Below are 6,164 nucleotides of genomic sequence, written 5' to 3' on the forward strand. Positions count from 1 at the left end.
GGGAGAGAGGGGGTGGGGGAAGAAAGGAGGGTTTAAGCAACAGAGCTCAGACGGACGTTGAGCCAAATGGCTTTTACACATTTCCTGAGAAATCACCAGCACAAGGCATGAATACATTAAAGCTCTGAAGTTTGTAGTTGGAGATGTTTATCGGCCTCAGAGGGAAAGTGTGCCTCCTCCGTAGATTGTTGGCAAGCTTAGAGGGGTAGATGAAAGAAGATTAGTGAGGCTGAGTTTGATAAATTCACCCCAAACTGAGAACATTTGATTTCAACAACTTGGCATGGCATTTTAAAATGATAATTGACATGCAATGTCCCATATACTAAAATATAACAATATATACAAAATATAATAATCAAAAATGTGCAATGCAGTGAAGTGTGTACCATTCTGCATTACATGCAAAATACAAAAATCTTTGTGATGCAAATCACAAAACAAAGCTATTAATCTTTTATATCTTTTTTTTTAAATTAAAAGTAGCTTAAAAGTCTTGGATTTGGACAGCATAAATGTGTAATTAAGTAATATTGATGCCCACCCCTCCCACACAAACACAGCTTCCTCTGTCTAAGACAGACAAGTCCAAGTCAAGATTCCAGGTAAGTCTCAGATAAAAGCCAAACATTGTCCTGATCAAGGTATCAGGGTTCTTAGGAAGATTAGGAACCTAATCTTAGGAACTACGTTCACGTGATCGCTTAGTCTGAACGGTTTGTGAAGCCAGAAGGCAAAAATATTTTTTTGGTATGTTGAACTCGCTTCATAGTACAAGCTTCTGCAGTATTTGAAGGGGCTTCTGATCTGATCTCAGGTTGTAGCTTGACTCAGACTGGGATCAAAGTCAAAAACCTGACCAGGACATCTGTACTTACTTCACATCAACCACAGTTTATTTTCTATTTAGCCATAATCTCTCATCACCCTTAACAATTCCAAAATCTTAGTCTTTTGCAGAATCATGCTGGTTGAAAATGCACATTATACGCAGTAATGAACGACCTTAAAACTTGCCTCAGCTGTGATATCTCAATCAAGCCTCAATCCAGTGAACTCTCTCACGTTTATAGCCACACAAAGGGGGCATAAAGTCATGAGACAACAATCCCACTACTTAAGATCCTCTTTTGCACACACAGCCTCACTGCTAGAAGCCTTAATGCTTTTGTCAACCAATCTAATTGTGAAACCTTTAGGTGAAGTGCCAGTCCTTCAAACTGGCTTAACCCCAGCAGCTCCATACTGTCACTGCGACCCTTTTCATTGGGTCACTTTGTTTCATAATTCAATTTCCTGATTCAAAAGATAAAACCTCTCTTGGCCTGTCCTTGAAACCAATCACAATGGGGTGCCACCTTCACGCTGACATTATGATTACTCTGTCCTTTGTGTTGTCACACTTAAGTACATCCTTAAATGCACACAATATTTTAATCCATTATCCAAATTCTTCACTCTTAATCCCCAGCTTCTTCACCCAATTCTTGATTTTCTTTTCTTAACTCTCCAGGTGAATGGAATGGCATTTTTGTTGTGGTGAAGGACAATTTAAGAGGAAAACCGAGTGCTGTTCTGACCTGCAGGGACATATCTGAGAGGCAAAAAAAAGAAAAATTCTGAGGGAAGAAAACAACGCAAGCTAAAAGCTTCAGTGGGAAAGCAGCTGGGCAGAGCCTCTCAAACGTCTGAGCGTATTGATCGAGAGGCTTCCAGCACAGAGTTGACCTTGTGTCTGGTCTGTGAGGTATTACTTCTGAGAAGTTTTGATGGACAACACATATGCAGCGGTGCCCATAAAGGGCCTAAAAAATGCCTATGTCGGAACAAAACAGGAGTGAATTCTGGCAGCATGACAGAATGTGTCTTAATTTAGCTGTGTTTGAAAACTCTCAGTTCTCAGTCAAACACTGTCTGTGTAGATGTCAAATGTAGCTTTGCTTCAGCAAACACCAGAGGCAGAAAGCTATCACAAACAAACACCCAAAAACATGAAAAACTACTTACAGGAGAAGCACCCCGAAGCCCCCCCCCCCCCCCCCCCCCCCCCCAGTGTCTCCTGTGAGTAATGGAAACGAACAGGAGACGAATGAGAATCAGAGAACAAAACAAACACAGGAAAAGAGAGCGCTGAGTCGAGAAAAGGGAGATAAAGAGAGGAAAGTGAGTGAAGACTGACGGGTGACAACTTCAGAGACAAACCTGAGAATGTGTTTGTTTTGAGAATTTTGCAAGTAATTTGCAGCAGATCTGAGAACATTTATTCAAGGGTATTTGAAAAATAATTAAATACTTAACAGATGTCATATATGAGAACCTTCAGTGAGGCCTTTTCAAAGATAGCAGAAGAAAATTATTTATTTTTGCAAGGACATCTTGAAGATACTGTATAACAGAAAGCAGAAAAAAATCTCCTCTTAGATGTTTTTGGTAGACTAAAATATCTGAACAATTATTACAATGCAGGTCCACTATGTGTGAACTGACTGCTGACAAAATTCATACTTGTTTGTTTGTCTAACAGGCAGCTGCTTATTGCTTGCATGCTCACAGTATGACAAGGAGGTGTAAAAAATTTAGAAACTCAAATGGTACTTGCATCAAGACAAACAATCTGCTGCAGAACCAGTAATGTTTCCTCTTGAGCCACCAGCAGACTGACAATTTTTGGTGCTGAATGAAATGTCAAGACAGTTAATGGATTGTCTGCCATGAAAAATGGCCCAGACATTCATTTGCTCCTCCAGATTAATCCAGCTGACTTCTTTGATCCCTTGACTTTTCATCTAGTGCCGAAACAGGTTGAGAATGTTTGTTTTTTTTATTGGAATATCCTGACAACTACAGGATGGACTGTGACAAAAATTGGTAGAGAAATTCATGGTCCCAAGAGGATGAAGCTGAAGATTTCATTCAAATTGATTTAGAATCATCATCACGGCAGAATCTAAATTTTCCCAATACTTTTTAGGAGCTGCCTCAGAGAGCTGTTACCATGGCTGTAGACTTTTTTATTTTTTTTATTCACAGCTGGGAGTTCAACCTGGGAGCTGGACATAGAGTGATGATACAGGGATTTAGGGGAGATGGATGCAGGATGGATGCAGTGGTGGAATGGTTTCCTCTGTTTATGAACTCAACATTCAGCACCTCATAAAACATGGTTGTTTTCAAATATGTCATGCCCTTGAACATCTGTCCAAAGGTTAGGAGGACAAACCCCAAACACACATTTGTGACAAAGCCAAACCTTGTGCTGGTTTATCATGCAGCCAGTCAACTCATACCACAGCTGGTTGAATAGAAAAAAAAATCTATTGATTGATAGGAATGAGTGCAACAGACCTAAATTGTTATGTTTTCACTCAAGGCTACACTCAACAAACCAAAAAAAGAAGAGCCTTTAAGTTAGTGGCCTCTGCATCGCTCCCCACCTGCTTTGTGTGGGAAACCAATCCTCTCCAGAGGCATAATCCTTGGTGATTGTTGGTCTGTTGAAGCTTTATCAGCCCCACCAGACTAATCTCACCTCCGGGCCAAAGGGTGCCAGCGGGTGGCCTGTTCCCATATGAAGGCAAAGGGAGGTCACCTACTTGACCACTCAGTTGCTCCTTATCCAAATCCAGCGGCTACACTGCTGGCCCCACCTGATAGGCTGACCTTTGACCTTACTGAATACACACATGCACAACACAGCCAAATCCACACATCCACAAACATGCTAATATCTAAAGCAAACCGCTTTCCCTCACCACCAGGCCTCTTGTCTTTGACTCCTCCCTTCACAAGACAGAAGGTTAACGAGGAAAAGTGCATGTACGACAGGGTGATGTGGATTTGCCTTCTATCTCTGCCAGTAAGATGAAGGCTAATCAAGGCAAGTCCCAGTCTCCTCTTCCTCCTCCCCCTCTGTGTCTGGATGGTGACCTGATGAAGGTCCAGCAGGCTATCAGCTCAAGCAGAAACCTGCTTATCATAGTGAATGCAGTGTTCAAAATCCTCTTGATATCCTGCTGATAGACCGAGATGGACTTTGTATATATAGAAAGATGGAGGGAGAAAAGTGGAAAAGAGAACCTGTAGATGAAAGCAGGCTGGGAGACAACCAGGTGTTTCAAATCAAACTCTTTGCAATTGCCCACAAACTCATTTTCCAACCTTGTTTCATTTTTAAAAGTTGAAACAAAAAGTTTAACAAAAGAGGGAGTGAAAGACAGAAAGAAAGAAAGTAAGAAAGAAAGAAAGAAAAGCGCCCCTTGTGACCTAACAGCCATCCATCTTCTGCTGGTTTGAGCCCAAAAGTGAGAAAAAAGGAGTATAGATTAAAGGAAACAGAGAGCTCAGGCTCAAGGATTTTCTCTGTTCAGCACAGCACAGCACTGGCCTTTGGACCGCTGACAGCAATAAGATTCCTATCACTGCTCACATGTGGGCTACAACACATGAAAGCCAACATACACACACATACACACACACAAACATGTGAGCATGCATGTACATGCACAGTCTTAATCCTCTGTTTTCAGCAGGTTGGAGAACGGAATTAAAATACCACCCATGCCAGGGGATTTTGGTACAACATGTTGAGATAAGATCATGAATAGAGAAGTACAGTATGAAACAGCTCAGCTTGTCTGTATGTAAGAGTTCTTTCATGGATGGCTGGTTTTTGCTAACATGGGACATGTGTGTTTGTGTGATATAAGATAATTGTATTTCACAATAAAAATGTATAACAACTAGTACAATAATACTGATAATAATAATAGTACTGAATAATAATACTGAATATACAACAATGCTAATTCATCCATACCCAACCCACTGCTAACACTACTATTGGTTATGTTAGTTTTTAATATGTCATAATAAATACATAACACGCTTGCTGAAGTACTGTAGATATATAATAGATAGCAAACAATAAATAAACTGCTGAAGAAAGACTGATACAACAGAGCATGGGACTTGCATAAAAACACTCCTACTAGGGGCACTATTTTCATGACAGTGCAACTTTCAGCACAAACAGCTCTCTTACGTCAGGTAAAACAAATTTCAAGGTCAGAAAAAAATACCTATCCCTGTGCTATCTTGGTACCAAGCACATAGTGTAGGAGGTGTGAGGACAGGTGAGCGGTTCACTGAAATGACACAACGCAAAGCCACTGATTGGTATTTTGGTGGACATTGTGTCTTTCACTGAGACATCTCAGAGCCATGTCTGCTTCTGCTGCGATGTCAGTTGTCAACAGTTTGTCAACAAGAGTAACAGACAACAGAAAAATAAATAAACCAAATGAATTAAACACTAACTAAATACGTTACAGCCAGTAAATTTGTTTCATCGAAGTTTTATAAAATTAAAAGCATTGATGTATGAATTTGTATGAGTTATTTTTACTGTGTATGTTGTCCACAGCAGAAAAAAAGCTTCTCATTAAATCTCTGCAGTCATCGGATGGCAACAGGCTGATAAATCTGCAGTACTGTATTAGCATATTCAGATCAATCAGTTAGTATTTTCCCTAATGTGAAACAATGCAGATTGTTAGCCTTGTAACTATTGGTCTTCCTTAAGCATTAAAGTCTTGCCTGAAGGAGACCAGTCTTAGTTGAATCATTACCAATCAAGCGTCTTTTAATGGAATCTTTAATTTGCATGCTTCTCTACTCTGTTGGAGTCTGGTTTCCTTCATGCAGTCAAGTATCCTCTGGCAAAACAAAAACATTAAGGTTATATTAACTAGAGACTCTAAACAAGTCATATTATGACTGTTATTATAAGTGCTGACATCTCTAGGGTGTTTCCATTACTGCTGCATGACACAATCCGGGGTCGACTCCAGCTCCTTAGCGATTGTAACTTATTGAAAAATTAATGACTTGATAAATTGGAATTTCCTGCCATGTTCCTCACTTTTTCTGCTGATTAGAAGTCAACAAAAACTACTGAACTAGAGATAACACATAGCGATTTAATCCTATGTCAGACAGGGGTGTGTTTTTCAGAAATAACAAAGCTCAGCATGTGTTCTGTGGACAGTGAAAATTGAGTACTCAATAAAGCTGTGTAATAAGCAGGGCTGGAGCGGGTTGGTGTTCGCCTGCATATTTATTTGCAGCTCTTTCATCCAGCCTCTCTCAGCTTGCCTCCTTACATC

The sequence above is a fragment of the Scatophagus argus genome, chromosome 5 (assembly GCF_020382885.2).
Source record: "Scatophagus argus isolate fScaArg1 chromosome 5, fScaArg1.pri, whole genome shotgun sequence".
NCBI classification, from domain to species: Eukaryota; Metazoa; Chordata; class Actinopteri; family Scatophagidae; genus Scatophagus; species Scatophagus argus.